Source organism: Chiloscyllium plagiosum, chromosome 18 (assembly GCF_004010195.1).
Source record: "Chiloscyllium plagiosum isolate BGI_BamShark_2017 chromosome 18, ASM401019v2, whole genome shotgun sequence".
NCBI lineage: Eukaryota > Metazoa > Chordata > Chondrichthyes > Orectolobiformes > Hemiscylliidae > Chiloscyllium > Chiloscyllium plagiosum.
The window spans coordinates 33983522-34001689 of record NC_057727.1 but is presented as its reverse complement, the minus strand read 5'-3'; the positions used below and the strand labels follow the sequence as shown (position 1 = coordinate 34001689).

The 18168-nt window shown below is 39.7% G+C and overlaps 1 protein-coding gene across 3 annotated transcripts in view; it reads left to right on the top strand.

Moving 5' to 3' along the window:
- The window catches only part of LOC122559039 (protein FAM107B-like), a 208513-nt gene that overhangs the window by 121459 nt on the left and 68886 nt on the right, over positions 1 to 18168 (top strand). The window contains exon 1 of one of the 3 annotated variants that reach the window (XM_043708199.1): positions 10465 to 10623. The exons of 1 other annotated variant lie outside the window; for it this stretch is intronic. The gene's annotated coding sequence lies outside the window, so the exon portion shown is untranslated. Of the gene's footprint in view, positions 1 to 10464; positions 10663 to 18168 lie in introns of those variants that run through there. One more of the 3 variants, XM_043708198.1, reaches the window with a different exon arrangement.

Here is an 18168-nt window from a genome sequence, read left to right as displayed (position 1 = left end):
AGGCGGTGCTGAGTTCGAGGGATTTGACTGAGACAAGGTGGGGGGAGAGGAAATGAGGCCTATCACCCTCACCTTGACCTCCTTCCACCTATCGCATTTCCAACGCCCCTCCCCCAAGTCCCTCCTCCCTACCTTTTATCTTAGCCTGCTGGACACACTTTCCTCATTCCTGAAGAAGGGCTTATGCCCGAAACGTCGATTCTCCTGTTCCCTGGATGCTGCCTGACCTGCTGCACTTTTCCAGCAACACATTTTCGGCTCATTATCAGGTCAGCCATGATCTCATTGACTGGCAGAGTAGATTTGATTGGCTGAATGGCCAACTCCTGCTCTGATGTCTCAATGTCTAAAGAATAAATCATACATTAAATCATATTTTTTATCTTTTAATCTAGTTGTTCATTCATAATACGGACAATGAACAGCCAGAAAGTTGTCAAAATACTGAAATCTCTGGTATTAAAATACAATAACATCTCATCTCAGTCTGTGGACAGGAAGATCAGAATACCTTTATTTATTGTTTTACATGATGACAAATGTTATTTTGCATTCACACCAAGAGCCTTCAAAACCTATATAATTCTAAAGCAATAATAAAAGCAAAATGCTGCAGAAGCTGAAAATCTGAAATAAAGACAATAAGTGCTGAAATAAACTCAGCAGGACTGGCATCGTCAGAGAAAGCAATTGTCAATGTTTTGAATTAAATATTATTTCTTCAGAACTTAAGTTCAGAAGACTTGAAACATTAATGCTCCACAGATTCTGCTAGAACTGCTGAGTTTTTCCTCTTATTTTCTGTTTTAATTCTGAAGCAGTTCAGGGGTGCTGGGAAACCTGAAAACAGTTCACAATACCAATGTTACAGATCTACTGTAAAATCAGTAACCAGATCATAAGATTTGCATTGAACTATGGATGCTGAGTACATAAGAGATGATTCTTCCCAGCAGATATACTTAAAACTACAGGCGTTTTCTGTTTTCTCTCTATTTCTTCTGTCTCAGCTAAAAAGACTTATTATGTGTGTGTGTGTGTCTCTCTATACTGAGGCCTTAGCTGCCCAGGTTGACTGTACAGGGGCTTGTCCTCAATCTGTTTAGCGAACACCACTCTCAAAGTGTATTCATAGTGCCTTTTGATGGATGGCTACTCCTTACAATTGGATAGAACAGGATTTGGAAGTTACTGAAAACAAATTTTTGTTGTGAATAGAATCATAAATATAGCATTTTAGCACATTCATCAATATTTCACAAGCTCTGCAAGAGCCTCAAATTCAAGGTGCTTTATTACGATAAATTTGTTCTCAATTATGTCTCACTGCAATGCTAGTGTAAGTTGTATGTGATGGTCAGCACATCTTTTAAAACAGACATGCATAGTTCACTATACAAAGTCATGATGTGATATAACAGTCAAGTGTTGATAGTAAGTTTTTTTTTAATAGATTTATTTTTCCTGAAAAATGTCTACTTCTGCCATTTCATTTAGTATGCTTGCCATAGACTTCTGCATGTACGGGTAAACCTTAAAATGAATTTGTGAGCAGTAATGTAAATTTGTCCTTGTTCAATTGCAATCTCCCATGAGTTTAAAATTTAAGACCATAAGAAGTAGGAAAACAAGTAGACTTTTCCACCCCTCAATCATGACTGATCCAACATTCCTTACTTTCACTTTGCTGTCCTTTCCTTGTAATCCTTGATTCCCCTACTGATCAAGGATTTATCTAACTCAGCCTTATATATACACAAGGAATTTGCTCCCATGTTCTCTGTGGTAGAGTTCCAATGACTCGTAACCCTCTGAGAGAAGATATTGGGTGGCACGATGGCACAGTGGTTAGCACTGCTGCCTCACAGCACCAGAGACCCGGGTTCATTTCCCGCATCAGGCGACTCTGTGCGGAGTTTGCACATTCTCCCTGTGTCTGCGTGGGTTTCCTCCGGGTGCTCTGGTTTCCTCCCACAATCCAAAAATGTGCAGGTTAGTTGAATTAGCCATGCCAAATTGCCCATAGTGTTAGGTGAAGGTTTAAATGTAGGGGAATGAGTCTGGGGGGTGGCGGTTCGGTATGGTCTTGTTGGGTCATAGGGTCTGTTTCCACACTATAACTAATCTAATCTAATTTAACTGTCACCCTGCCAGTCCACATGTTGATGTATCTTCTTGAATTGCTGCAGCCTCTGTAATAAAAGAGTCTCAATAATGCTGCTCATTCAGTATGTCAGGGATTTTGATCTAGTAGCAGTTAAGGAATGGAAACACATGTGCAACTTTGGATACACTATGACCTGATGAAAAATTGACAGATAATGGTGTTTCAATGCATCAATTGTCTTCTTACTCAAAGCAGTTAAATGACTGTTGCAAAATCTGTACGATAGCATTGTACAGCAACAATGAAAGGGATGGGTCTTCACAGGCTCAGCAATGAGGTGCACAGACTGTTTTTTTCCTGGACGGTGTTGAGCTTCTTGAATGTTGCTGTCTCGCCCATCCAAGTATGTGAAGAGTGGTCCATCATATTTCTGATTTATGCCTTCATTGTGTTGAAGAGGTTTTGAGGAGTCATGAGGTGAGCTACTCACTGAACAATACCTAACATCTGAGCTGTTCTAGTAATGATGGTGTTTACTTAGCTGGCCCAATTAAGTTTGTGTCAGGATCCAATAAATGAAACAACCCCATAGGTAAAGTGTCAGAATTCTCATGAATAACTTTTTTGGTTGATTTTTATGAGATCAGGAAAGTTTGATTTCACCTATTTTCACCATCTTTATGATGAACGTCTGTAGAAACCTCACTCGACTCCTTGCACCTAGACATTTCAAATTGTCCGTAGGATTGGAAGATGTTTGAAGTGTGAGCAGAATTTTTTTAAAGTGCTGCATTGACTTCTGGGTATCATGTGGTTTTCTATCTGTACATTACTAAAATGACTTTAATATTCCAAAAGAGTTGTGTCAGGATGCACAATGTTTCCACTGATCCTATGATAGCACTCCATAATCAACTCTATCTTTTCCTGTCTTTCCGGCTTTTCAGGAATTTATTCAGGATTTATAAAAACTGAAAAACTCTAAGTGTCAGTTTTTAAAGATATATTTTTATTGACAAATAGATTTTATAATATTTCAAAAATAAATGTCAGTTTTGATGATGTAGTTTCATGTAATCTTGAAGACTAGAGTAACCAGGACTTTGTGCCTAATTTCAAGTTTCATAAGTATTAATGTTGATAGGTTAAAGGTACAGCTTGAATTCCTTTTCTTAAGCATGTAACATTCTTACATAAACAGTGATATCTTCTGAATTAGTGAAGGTTGGTTAAATAAATGTTTCTCAGAGGTAAATTTAAAAATTGTGAATATGTAAGGTCAATGCAAATGAAAGTAATTAATTCAACTATGCATCAAGTGAAACATGGGTGTAATTGGCTTATAACATCCTTTTATTTGAATTCTCTTGTGTTTACTTCTGTGGGGTGTATATATATTGTCCCAGGGCAATGTTTGAATTGATTTGGTAGAACAATGACAAAAAGAACAATACAAAAGTTATGCAGAGGAGGATGCAACTCATAAATTGATTACTCACATTGCTGTCATCAGAACCAGTTTAACTATCTATCAAACAAAAATTTTTAATAATTTGTATTGTCTGATTCCTCTGCCCTGCACAAGTTTTCCCATACCATAAAGGTGGACAGGATTCCTGCTCTCAAGTAACACCACAGAGGCCCTGAAGGACTACGTCTTCAGCTTTTTTCTGTTGCCATTTCAATAATGCCCATTCCATGCACTTCCATCTCCGAATGACTCGGCTAAGTTTGGCAAGTCAAATTTAGGGATTGTTAAAAATCTTTTTATTGATTGCTGTTCTGAGATATTGTGTTAAAGGCTATCTTTATTGACTCACTCACAGGCTCACTATATTCATTAATACTAGATTCCCATTCATTCATTCATAATCTTTTGTTAACACGTTATTTACTATAACATGGTTTCATTCAGTCATTCAGAAAACCAAGGTTCGGTACTATCCAAATTTAAAAGCAACCCTTTCAAACCCGTTATTGCATTTCCACACCTTATCAGTCCTTGCTCAGCATACAGAACAATACCATCCCCATTAAGTTTCCATGAAACATTATAATATTAATCAGCCATTACCAACCATCTCCTGGACCTGAATAGATTAAATACCTGTTAAATACCTTTTAACTGGGCCATTATCCCTTTAAGTGTTTGCATGAAATTGTATGAATGAATGAAACTCATACCAGCTAATAGTAAATAATTTGGGCGGCACAGTGGCACAGTGGTTAGCACTGCTGCCTCACAGCGCCAGAGACCCGGGTTCAATTCCCGCCTCAAGCGACTGACTGTGTGGAGTTTGCACGTTCTCCCCATGTCTGCGTGGGTTTCCTCCGGGTGCTCCGATTTCCTCCCACAGTCCAAAGATGTGCAGGTAAGGTGAATTGGCCATGCTAAATTGCCCGTATTGTTAGGTGAGGGGTAAATGTAGGGGTATGAGTGGGTGGCGCTTCGGCGGGGCGGTGTGGACTTGTTGGGCCGAAGGGCCTGTTTCCACACTGTAATGTAATCTAATCTAAAAATCTCACGACCCAGCTGCAGTAATCAGTTAATATCCTTTATTCTTTTATTAAGTATAGGTACAATTTTTAACTTATTTAGAGCATATAGGCCTAGCGTTTTTTTATTAATATTTACGAACTTAGAAGACAAAGGGCTAACACCTCCTAATTATGCAAGCAGACTGGACAGATGTCTCATCAGAAGTAGCAGCCAGCACTTAGCACATGGAGTCATTGAGATGTACAGCACGGAAACAGGCCTTTTGGTCCAACCCGTCCATGCCGACCAGATATCCCAACCCAATCTAGCCCCACCTGCTAGCACCCGGCCCATATCCCTCCAAACCTTTTCTATTCATATACCCATCCAGCTGCTTTTTAAATTTGTAATTGTACCAGCCTCCACCACTTCTGCAGGCAGCTCATTCCACACACGCACCACCCTCTGCGTGAAAAAGTTGGCCCTTAGGTCTCTTTTATATCTTTTCCCTCTCACCTAAACCTATGCCCTCCAGTTCTGGACTCCCCCATCCCAGGAAAAAGACCTTGTCTATTCACCCTATCCATGCTCCTCATGACTTTATAAATCTCTATAGGGTCACCCCCCAGCCTCCGACACTCCAGGGAAAACAACCCTAGCCGATTCAAACTCTCCCTTTAGCTCAAATCCTTCAACCCTCGCAACATGCTCGTAAATCTTTTCTGAACCCTTTCAAGTTTCACAATATCCTTCTGATAGGTGTTTTACCCAACTACTGTCTCCCAGGACAGAAGCCATTCAAACTTTTGTGTACTAGAGATAAGAAATGTAACACCATAGTAATGGGATTTTAATATATGTGCGAACTGTGCATAAAGGGGCTCTTGTAAGAACTGTATTTTGGGATTCTATTGCCGGCTTTAACTTGTGCTGTGATTGATGAAAAAACAGGCTATTTTTGCCATGCACTGATTTCAGTTGTTATTTGAACATGATCCCACACTGTCAATAAATTATTGCATTTCTTCATATTGTTCAATTCCTCTTAAATCTAACCTGAAATTATCCAAATTATATCTGGTCTTGAAGGGTCCTATGATTTGCACACCTCACTTGTGCCCATTTGTGATGTACGTACCATATGATTTATGCATTTGCCATTATGCAACATTCAGAACATTGTTGCTAATGTGCATGTTGGGTAGTCATAGTCATAGAGTCATCCCTCAAGTAAATTCTGCACATACCGCATATCCAAGAACTACACTTGAATAAATTCTTCTTAGACGTATTACCATCCATGTTTATTCAGAGTTTGTAGGAAAATATTGTTAGATCCAAAGCATTCACAAGTTCATTAGTAGTTTTGTACGATAAACGATATGTGAAATTAGGATGAAAACTGCGTCAGGCAGAACAAGGAAATCTTGAGTAAACGACACCTATGGTTCCTGGGGAGCAAACCTTATATAAAATACTTTAATGCACTTCCACTAAAACTCCTACGATGAGGTGAACTATGTATGTCAAGGCAGATTGTCATTTAGTTTTCCTGGATCCTTTTATTAGTCACTAACTTGTTTTCTTGAATTTTAATGTCATTCCAAATAAAAATTACCACCCTCTGAATGTACCCAAGGATCTTTGGCTTTCAAGGTTTCCCACTTGATTTTCTCACAGTTTTGTTGCTAAATGTGGAAACTGAAAAATGTAAAACCATCTAAGTTGTAAATGTCAAGATTCTTAACTAGATCTGACAGGGCAGTTCTTCATGCTGATCATGGATGGCTGATGACTGTAGAAATGGCAAACCTCATGATTTTGTCTGAATTGAATTGAATTCAATTCAATTCAATTTATTGTCACGTGTACCAAGGCACAGTGAAAAGCTTTGTCTTGCAAGCAATACAGGCAGATCACATAGTTAAGTAGCATAGATAGTAAATAATAGGTAAACAGCAAATAAATAGATAATCTTCTTGAATTTATCATAATGATGGCACCATCATTCTGAGCTTAACATATAAACTCAGGCATGGTTAGGAACACGGGACTGGGATATCATAGCAATTACAGAAACGTGGCTTAGGGATGGACAGAACTGGCAGCTTAATGTTCCTGGATACAGATGCTATAGGAAGGACAGAAAAGGGGCAGAGAGGAGGGGGAGAGGCCTTTTTGATAAAGGATAGCATTACTGCTGTACTTAGGGATGATATTCCTGGGAATACATCCAGGGAAGTTATTTGGGTGAACTGAGAAATAAGAAAGGGATGATCACCTTATTGGGATTGTATTACAGACCCCCTAATAGTCAGAGGGGAATTGAGAAACAAATTTGTAAGGAGATCTCAGTTATCTGTAAGAATAATAGGGTGGTTATGATAAAGGATTTTAACTTTCCAAACATAGACTGGGGCTGCCATAGTGTTAAGGGTTGAGACAGAGAGGAATTTGTTAAGTGTGTACAAGAAAATTTTCTGATTCAGTATGTGGATATACCTACTCGACAAGGTGCAAAACTTGCCCTACTCTTGGCAAATAAGGCAGGGCAGATGACTGAGGTGTCAGTGGGGGAGCACTTTGGGACCAGTGACCATAGTTGTATTAGTTTTAAAATAGTGATGGAAAAGGATAGAGCGGATCTAAAAGTTGAAGTTCTAAATTGGAGGAAGGCAAGAACTTTCAAAAGCTGATTGGGGGCAGATGTTCGCAGGTAAAGGGATGGCTGGAAAATGGGAAGCCTTCAGAAATGAGATAACGAGAATCCAGAGACAATATATTCCTGTTAGGGTGAAAGGAAAGGCTGGTAGGTGTAGGGAAAGCTGGATAAATAGAGAAGTTGAGGTTTTGGTTAAGAAAAAAAAGGAAGCATATGTCAGATATAGACAATGACATCAAATGAATCCTTAGAAGAGTATAAAGGCAGTATTAGTGGACTTCTGAGGGAAATCAGGAGAGTAAAAAGGGCAAATACAGTTAAGGAGAATCCAAAGGGATTTTATAAATACATTAAGGACAAAAGGGTAACTAGGGAGAGAATAGGGCTCCTCCAACACCAGCAAGGCAGCCTTTGTGTGGAGCTGCAGGAAATGGAAGAGATAGTAAACGAGTATTTTGCATCAGTATTTGCTGTAGAGAAGGACAAGGAAGATACAGAATGTGGGGAAATAGATGGTGACACCTTGAAAAATGTCCATATTACAGTGGAGAGGGTGCTGGATGTCTTGAAACAAATAAAGGTGGATAAATCCCCAGAACCTGATCAAGTGTACCCTAGAACTCTGTGGGAAGTTAGGGAAGTGATTGCTGAGGTATTTGTATCATCGATAGTCACACGTGAGGTGCCGGAAGACTGAACGTTGGCTAACATGGTACCTTTATTTAAGAAAGGTGGTAAGGAAAAGACAGGGAACTCTAGACCGGTGAGCCTGACATTGCTGGTGGGCAGTTTGTTGGAGGGATTCTGAAGCAACAGGATTTATATGAACTGATTATGGATAGTCAGCATGGCATGAAAATCATGTCTCATGAACTTGATTGAGTTTTTTGAAGAAGTAACAAACAAGATTGATGAGGATACAATGATAGACATGATCTATATAGACTTCAGTAAGACATTCGACAAGGTTCCTCATGGGAGACTGGTTAGCAAGGTTAGATCGCATGGAATACAGGGAGAACTAGCCACTTGGATACAGATCTGGCTCGAAGTTAGAAGACAGGAGATGGTGGTGGAGGTCTGTGACCAGTGGTGTGCCACAAGGATCAGTTCTGGGTCCACTATTTTCGTCAATTATATAAATGATTTGGATGTGAACATAAGTTTGCAGATGACACCAAAATTGGAGGTGCAGTAGACAGCGAAGAAGGTTACCTGAGAGTACACAGGATCTTGATCAGATGGTCCAATGGGCTGAGGAGTGGCAGATAGAGTTACTTTAGATAAAGGATTAGTGGTGCTGGAAGAGCACAGCAGTGAGCTGCTGCATTTTGGGAAAGCAAATCAGACTTATACACTTAATGGTAAGATCCTGGGCAGTGTTGCTGAACAAAGCGACCTTGGAGTGCAGGTTCATAGTTCCTTGAAAATGGAGTTACAGGTGGATAGGATAGTGAAAAAGGTGTTTGGTATGCTTTCCTTTATTGGTCAGAGTATTGAGTAGAGGTGTTGGGAGGTCATATTGCAGCTATACTGGATATTGATTAGGCCACTGTTGGAATATTGTGTGCAAATCTGGTCTCCTTCCTATCGAGAGGATGTTGTTAAACTTGAAAGGGCTCAGAAAAGATTTACAAGGATGTCTCCAGGGTTGGCGGATTTGAGCTATAGGGAGAGGCTGAATACACTGTTTCCCCTGGAGTGTCGGAGGCTGAGGGGTGACCGTATGGTGGTTTATTTAATCATTAGGGGCATGGAAAGGATAAAGAGACAAGGTCTTTTCCTAGGGGTGGGGAAGTCCAGAACTGGAGGGCATAAATTTAGGGTAAGAGAGGAAAGATATAAAAGGGACCTAAGGGGCATCTTTTTCACACCGAAGGTGTGCGTGAATGGAAAGAGGTGCCAGAGGAGGCAGTGAAGGCTGGTACAACTACAGCATTTAAAAGGCTGGACATATGAATAGGAAGGGTTTAGAGGGATGTGGGGCCAAGTGCTAGCAAATGAGACTAGATTAGGATAGGATATCAGGTCAGCATGGATGGATTGGACCGAAGGGTCTCTTTCTGTGCTGTACATCTCTATGACTCCCTGAAAAGAACATGAGAATTTACTTCCCCATTCATGAGAAAGCAAGTCTATCTCAAATCAAATTTGAACATGAGAAGCTTTCTTAATTCCTTTTTGCTTCACTGAGATCATCTTGTACTGTCACAATCTTGTTTTGCAGACAGATTTGATTCTTGAATCTACACTTTCAATGACTCCTGTTATTTATTAGTAGTAAACATAGCCACCACCCATGTTTCAGTAACCTCACTTGGGAGATGAGTGATAACATAACAATGTAGTTAAATTTGGGAAAAGAAGTCCTGAATCATCTCCAAATCCAAATGAGGAGGATATTAAAGTCACTATCCAATATGTCTCCATAACACAGCCAATAAACTCAACACCATCAATACCTCCATGTTAATACAGTGCCTCTAATAGAAGACCACTCCAGTATACAAGCATGGGAGAAATGAGACAGAAATATATAAATCTCAGGAGGTAAGGACACAAGTCTATGGTGATAAACTCAAATAAATGTCCAAAAGTTTATTTAAAACAAAATTAGTTCTGAGAAGTTTTAAAGGTGGAGGAAGAAGTGGCAAAGTGCAGAAGTTTGGAATTGCAGCTGTAGTGTTCCAAAGTGTAGAGAAGGCTACTGCAAACTCAGAGGAGCATAGAATGTGAGCTTGGGCGGAGTTGCATGAAGTGAACCTGTGGGGAAAGTTCATCACAGAAATAATAAGCAAATAACATACCAACAAGACAAAGCTCTTTACATCCGGGTAAGGAGTCACTGTGATATTTTGGGTTTTATTAGCTAACTTATCAAATTCAAATACCATTTCATCCTACTGCGTTTTAGTTACACCACTGTCTTACAGTTTTACGAATACACACTGGCTTCAGCAATATATTTCCACTTCCCAAACCATCCGAAGGGGGAAAGGAGGTGGCCGATTGGGTAATGCTGAATAAAATCGGGCTCTGCTCCAACTCCATTCACTTCTTGACATTAATCAACATTGCATTTGGCTCACGCCAATCTGTGGGGAACCCCTGCCCCGCCCACCGAGCCCTCTGAATGGACAGCTGGCTGATTGGGCTTTGTTCGGGGAATGTTGTCAGTCACTGTGCAAACATTCATTGCTCATCGTGTGCTCACAGATGAGACCTACCTTTTCTCGTGTTATTCACTGTTTCTACAATTTTCAGTGGCTAGAAAGTTTTCGTGAGTTATTTTGTTCCGTTTCACTTAGTTTAAATGAAGCAACAGGGACCTGCACATATTGATGGGACATCTAAACAATGCCAAGTTATTCTGAGGTGAATTCCGGGTCACTGAATTTAAATAGTTTTCAGCAGGTAATTTGTTTTATTGGCTCTTGAGTAGAATATCTGGGAACAGCCATGTACAGACTAGCAGCTATTCAGTAAACATTTACAGTCAGCTGCTTAACGAAATATTTAAAATTTTACTGTAGTTGTTTTAAGATGAACTCGACTTTTCACACTGTGTTAGTATTTTCTGTCCAATTTGGCCCCAAAATTATTCTTTGAAGTAACCCTACATATTAAATTCTATCAAGCACAAACTTAGTGTGGAACTTGATTCCAAAATCCTTTCAAGTAGTGAGTTTCAGATTTTTTTTTTTAGCAGCCCACTGGAAAATAAACCTTATCTCCCATTAGGGCTTTTGTTATTCTATTTTAAATCTGAGGTTTCTGTTTTACTGTCTCCCTTCCCACAAGATAAGGTGAATGGAGCAAAGCTAAAGAAACCCTTTAGTTGTTTTGAATAATTGTGAGGACTCAAATTTATTTTGCTGTAAGGAAAACACATGAAATCTGTCATGCCTCTGTATAGGAGAATGTCTTCACTCCTGGTCAACATAACTTTGCCCTCAAAAGGCCTTGGTATTCTTTCTAAAGTGTGATCTTCAGAATTTTATGCATGCAATATGTTGACTGAGACCAAACCAGAGATCTGTAAAAAGACTAGAATATCTTCCTTGTTTTTGTAGTCCATGCCTCAATTAATAAAGTCTCATTTCATATTATTTCCTAACTGCCTTATCAATCTGCCCTTTCTCCTTTAAAGTCTTGAGTATGCATGTTTCATTTTCTTGAATCCATTCATATTTAAAATAGGAACAAGACCATTTGGCCTTTTCACCTCTGACATTCAACAGTGCCATGATCTCAATTGACAGTTCTGGACTAGTGAACACTTCAAAATGAACCCAGATTTGAAAGGTCACATGTTTAATTTTTACAGTTATCCAACATGGTGGTTAATCACTAAGACATTCATGTGGGGCTGCAGATATTTTTTAACAGCGGAATATAAGTCTTTTACACAAAAGGAAGAAACAAACAACATTTACATACAAGATAGCTAACAGAACTTAACAAACATCAAAACAAAGATTCAACTGGTTTTCCAATACCATTCATAAGAAACTCAATCCCAGAGAAATATCATTCCATCCTCAACTTTTTAAAATATTCCTTTCTCTGACCTTCCTTAGTCTCTCTTTCTTGAACTTTAGAGACAATTTTAAGATTCCTTACTGGTTCCTATGACCTAAACTTGTTCAGTTTTTAAAAACAATTGAATACTTCTATGCAAGCCCTCTTGGCCTGGAAGCACCACTGATCATAAACCAGTGTACTGTTGTGGCTGGTTCCCCTGAGCTAAACCAAAAAGATTAGGTCTCTTGCTTGGAGATATGGGCAGCACGGTGGCACAGTGGTTAGCACTGCTGCCTCACAGCGCCAGAGACCGGGGTTCAATTCCTGCCTCGGGCAACTGTCTGTATGGAGTTTGCACATTCTCCCCGTGTCTGCGTGGGTTTCCTCCGGGTGCTCTGGTTTCCTCCCACAGTCTAAAAATGTACAGGTTAGGTGAATTGGCCATGCTAAATTGCCTGTAGTGTTAGGTGAAGAGGTAAACGTAGAGGAATGGGCCTGGATGGGTTGTTCTTTGGAGGGTCGGTGTGGACCTGTTGGGCCGAAGGGCCTGTTTCCACACTGTAAGTAATCTAATCTAATGTGTAATGAACTCAATTCTTCTGGACTAATATTTTGAACATTCTGAAGTGAAAACTAAGCTAGTTGCCTTAATGCGTTTGCAATACCTTCACAAACCCAACAATATAAACATTTTTATCCATTCGTGCTACAGGGGATCTCCTAGACATTTGAGCTACTACAGTCTTATTCTTTCATGGAATTAATGTATTTGGACCACTGTTCCAAATTGACTCTGACCTTTCAAAAAAAACCTCAAAGAAATGACCTACATCCATCTGCTTCTATTTTGAAATTCAAATTTTAAAAAATTATGGATTTTCAATCCCAACAGAATAATGGCAGATCTTCTAGCTTGACTCTGCTTGGCCATCCTCAAATTCCTTCGTTTTTTTGGTATCCACCAATCTGTTGACCTCTGTCTTGAATAGGTTCAGTGACTGAGCATTTGTAGCTCTATGGGATAGAAAATTCCAAAGGTTTATAATGCATTGAGTGAAGAAGTTTCTTTTTGTTTATGACTTGAAGGTACTGGTGTTGGACTGGGGTGTACAAAGTTAAAAATCACACAACACCAGGTTATAGTCCAATAGGTTACATTCTCAAGTGAACTTGAAAAATGTAACTTTAAGAATGTTCTGGGGTTTACAGATGAAAGAACTGAAACTACACCCTCACTCATGGAGTAAAGACATTTTTACTCAACTTAGTCTGAACTGACTAGCATCCTTATCGATTTTCCTATTCCTCGGATGCTGCCTGACCTGCTGTGCTTTCCAGCAGCACTCTAATCTAGACTCTGATTTCCAACATCTGCAGTCCTCACTTTTGCTCACTCTAAAAGATGAGAGACTTAACAAACAATCCAGGTATTTTTCAATATATAATTTCAATTACATCACACTAAACTTTTCCTATAAATTCTGTGCTGAAATCTAGTGCTTCCAAATAAACCTGTTGGACTATAACCTGGTGTTGTGTGATCTTTAACTTTTTGTTTACAGTCTTGAATGGCTGACATCTCTTATTTTGAGACTGTTCTAAATTCACCAGCCAGAGGAATCATTTCCTTAGCACTTACCATTTATTATAACCTAGATAATACTGCTTCACCATTGTTTCTCCTGATGTTTATCGCTCCACAATTAAGGATATGGAATTGTATTGCAATGCTTCTGACAATTCCAATGCTTCTGTCCATTTTACTAGTCTATGGCTTCTTGAAGCCTTACTGTTATCCTTTTAAATTTTAGCAGTAAATAGTGTCATCTGCAAACCTTAAGACTGTACTCCTATATGTCCTAGTCATTTACTTATAGACTATGTATTTATGACACTAACTTCTGTATTTATAAATATAGAAGATTTGTCATAATACTGACTTTATGACCCCATGGTATATGTCGGTCCATCAAAAAAATATATTCACTATTACTGCTGCATATTATCTCTTGTACCCAAGTTACACCCTGAATACTATGTTGCTTCTGTTTTTGAATATTTATGTTGTATTGCTGTTTTCAATTGCTGTTTTTGAAATTGTTGTATACTTCTCCTGCACGCCCATTGTGACCCCGTTCAAAGTTATAAAATAACCCCAATCAAGTTAGTCAAATGTGACTTGCCTTTAATAAAGCTGTTGTTGGCTGTTCATAATTAACTTATGCATTTCAAATGAAATTTAATTTTCTCTATAGTAGCTTTCATCAGCTATCTAGAATGCATCATATCTGGACCAAGTGCCTTAGTTAATTTGAGTGCCAACCATTTTCTAATCTCTCCATTGTACATTTTTTTAACTTATCCAATATCTCTGATCCCCTATGCTATACTACAGTGTTAACTTCATTCTCTTCTGTGAAGACAGAAGCAATGTACTTATTCAGCACCTCAACCATGCCAAAGGTGAGGACTGCAGATGCTGGAGATTACAGTAAATCAAACATTTTTTTGCCCGAAACATTGATTCTCCTGCTCCTCGGATGCTGCCTGACCTGCTTTTCCAGCACCACACTCTCGACCTCTACTATTTTTGAGAGAAACAATTTGCAAACATTTCCCATTGCTTCAGTGGTGTCTGCTGGCTGCACCACATCAGAATCACATTGTTTGTTGCAGCATAAAAGTAGGGAAGATCAGGAAGTCCAACAAGCTAACTTGCAATATCCCCATTAATGCGAACAAAAACATTTCCTCTTTTTGTTTTATCAGAACAGACCAGTTCAATATTCTGACTAAAAGTATATTAACTTTTGTTTGTTCATTCAAACGGTGAGAGCATTAGTAGCTGGGTCAGCATTTACTGTTCATCCCTAGTTGAGAAGGTGGTAGTGAGCTGCTGCCTTGAACTGATGCAGTTCATTTGGTGCACATACAATCCTGTTAGGGAGCAGTGTTCCTATATATCCTGCTGCCCTTGTCCTTCTAAATCATAGTGGTAATGACTTTGGAAGATGCTATTAAAATGCCTTGGTGATTTTCTGCTTCACATCTTTTGGATATTACGCATTGCTGCTACTGAGTACTGATGATGGAGGAAGTGAATGTGATGCCAGTAAAGCTGACTCCTTTGTCCTGGATGGTGATTATCTTTTTGAGTGTTGTTAGAGGTGCATTCATCCAGACAAGTGGTAAGCATTCCATCACACTCATGACTTGTGTCTTGTAGGTGATGGACAGGAATCAGGAAATAATGAGGAATCAGGAAATGAGTTCCTTACTGCAGGACTCCGAGCCTCTGACCTGCTATTGTAATCACAGTATTGATATAGCTAGTCAAATTCAGTTTATGGTCAATGGTAGTCTCTCAGATACTGATGGTGAGCGATATAGTGATGTCATCAAATGTCCAGGAGTAATGTTAAATTATCTCTTGTTGGAGATGGTGATTGCCTGACACTTGCATGCTGTGAATGTGACTTACCACTTGTCAGTCCAAACCCAGATATTGTTCAAGTCTTGTTGCATTTGCTTATGGACTGCTTCAATATCTGATTACATGCGAGTGGCACTGAACATTGTACAATCATTGGCCAACATCCCTGCTTCCGGATGGAAGGTCATTGATGAAGCAGCTGAAGATACTTGGATCTAGATACTAGCCTGAGGAATTCCTGCAGAGATGTCATGGAGTTGAGATGACTGACCTTCACAAGCACAACCAGTGTCTTTCTGCCAGGTAAGACTCCAACCAGTGAAGAGCTTTTCCTTGATTCCCATTAACTCAATTTTACTAGGGCTCCTGATGTCATACTTGGCTAAATACGGCCTCTTGCCTCACCCTGGAATTCAGTTGTTTTGAACCAAACTGTAATGAAGTCATTTGTGAGTAGCCTTGTCAGAACCCATACCAAGGGTCAGTAAGCAGATTATTGTTAAGCAAGTGCTGCTTGATAACACTGATGACCCCTTTGATCAGTTTACTGATGATCGAGAATAGACTAGGGCATTAATGGCCGATTGGATTTGTCCAATTTTTTTTGTGTACAAGATGTACCTAGACAATGTTCCACATTGTCATGTAGCTGTCAACATTGTGGCTCAACTGGAACAGCTTAGCTAGGGTGTAGCAAGTTCTGGAGCACAAGGCTACAGTAATATTGCCAGATGTTTTTGGAACATGTTTTTGTGGTTCCTGAGTCTTTCGCCATTTCTTGATAGAGTACCACGTGAATCAAATTGACTGAGAGCTAGCATCTCTGACAAAGCCCCAGTTCTAATGGGAGTGCTGGTCAGTTTATTGTACAGCAGCTCCCTGGTTTAGACGCTGAGCTTATGTAGTGAGATGTGGTGTGGTGAAAAACACAGGAAGCAGATGCTTCAGAGGCAAAGGAAACTCTGGATTTTATTTAAAACAAGCAAAATTGTGAATATATATATATGTATAAAATCCCTGACAAGAAAATGAATATTTACAAAAAAACAATGCAATGCATCAAGAGAAATGTGACAGCCACTAACACCCCAATTAACCCTTGCAGCACCAATTTAGTATAGTGGCTTTTTAATTACAGAGAGTTGTTAATTTCTCGATGATGGGAAAAGAGAGAGAAGAGAGAAAACGCGAATCCTGGGGTCCTATCCTGCTTCCCTTCCCTGGGGGTGCCCTGCACCATCGGCCCTGAAATCCACCCTTCCTACCCTATCTTACTGAGCTGGGACAGAGGGTCTTGATGATCTTATGCTCACCCCCAAAGTGGCTTCTGTTGGTTTGGACAGTGGTGGATGTCCCTGGCGCTGCCCCTAGTCGGTCTCTCTGCTTTCCGGTCACTTCTCATCAGTACGTGGAGGTCATGGATGAGAAGATTGCTCACACTCCTTCCTTTCCTGAGTCTGTGACTGGCTGTGGCTGATTTCTTGATGCTGGCTGGACTACTGGTTGAACCGCACCAGAGATCAAGGTTCCCCAGTTATACTGACTGTTGATTTCCATTATTTCCCACCAAATCTGCATTTGATCTCTGAGCTGTTGTTCTTCCTCGCAGGGCTTAATGAGCTTCCTGAGTATTAGATGAGGTGTGAATGGTTCTTCAATTAAAGTGAATGAATTTCCGATAGTTTTGAATATCCATTATTGCTCTTAGATGGTTGTAGGTTAAGTTGTTGCTGATAGTGTGAAGGCCTTCCCATTCAAGGCAAACAGGTTTGCATGTTGTACAATGATGCAGAATGTTCAGTATCTCTGCATCCAAGAAAATGTTTAAAAGTTGAATGGTTTTGTAGGCTCCAGATTGTCTCAGCTGTTTTCTCTGCAGGCTTGTGTTTATTGTCTATTAGGAGAAAGTGAGGACTACAGATGCTGGAGATCAGAGTCGAGAGTGTGGCACTGGAAAAGCACAGCAGGTCAGGCAGCATCCAAGGAGCAGGAGAATCGACATTTCAGGCATAAACTGTTCATCAAGAATAAAGGTCATTGTCTTTTAGCTGAGGCATTTGTGGGGGCCTTCCATTAGCATGTTCCAGACAGCTACCTCTAAGCTTGCATATTGCCTCATCTGTCTCAGCCAGTGACCTCAGAGAGTTTTAGTTCAAATGTCAATTTCACAACCTCCTGTCCCAAGTTCAGAGGGTTTTAGTCCAGGATATCTGATGGGAGTTTTTGCCTCACCTTATATTATATACATCACTGCTCATTTTAAAAAATGTTAGAAAAATACAGACAGATAGCTAAAGCAATTCTGTAGAAGCTACTTTTTATTTTCCTGTATTATTCTTTGTGGATTGAAGCTGCAAAAGAATTGTTTTTAAAAGAAAGATTGTGGAAAGGATTACTGCACTTTTTCAAAAGTAAGTTATCAGCACAGTAAGTGTTGTTGACACTGTTGCTTTTTAACCAGTGAGGGAAGCTTTGTTGTGGATGAACTGGCACCAAGGAGGGTGTGTATGAAGTGAGATTCAGCCTGCAACAAGTAGCTGATTGGTCAGTGTACTTGCCAACAACGATGTGAAAACGTCCAGGTAGCTGAACAACTTTTAGATGTGAACAATAAGGTCAGAAGCCATTGGGTCCCTGGAAAGGAAGGTACTTTGCTTTGCTCTGCAGTTGTTAAAAAAATCCCTAAAGCCTGAAAAGAGCCAGTTTATTTTTCCTCACCATGTTGCTTCTGCCATTACAGAAACTTGGTTTAGAGCAGGGCAGGTCTGACTGCTCAATGTTCCAGGGTTTAGATGTTTCATGATAATAGAGAGGGATGTAAAAGTGGTTGGGGAATTGCAATACTAATTAAGGAGAAAGTGCAGCTGCACTAAGAGAGGACATATTGGATATGAGTAGAACTCAGAAATAAGAAAGGTGTAATCACTATGATGGGGTTATATTACAGGCCTCCCAATAGCCAA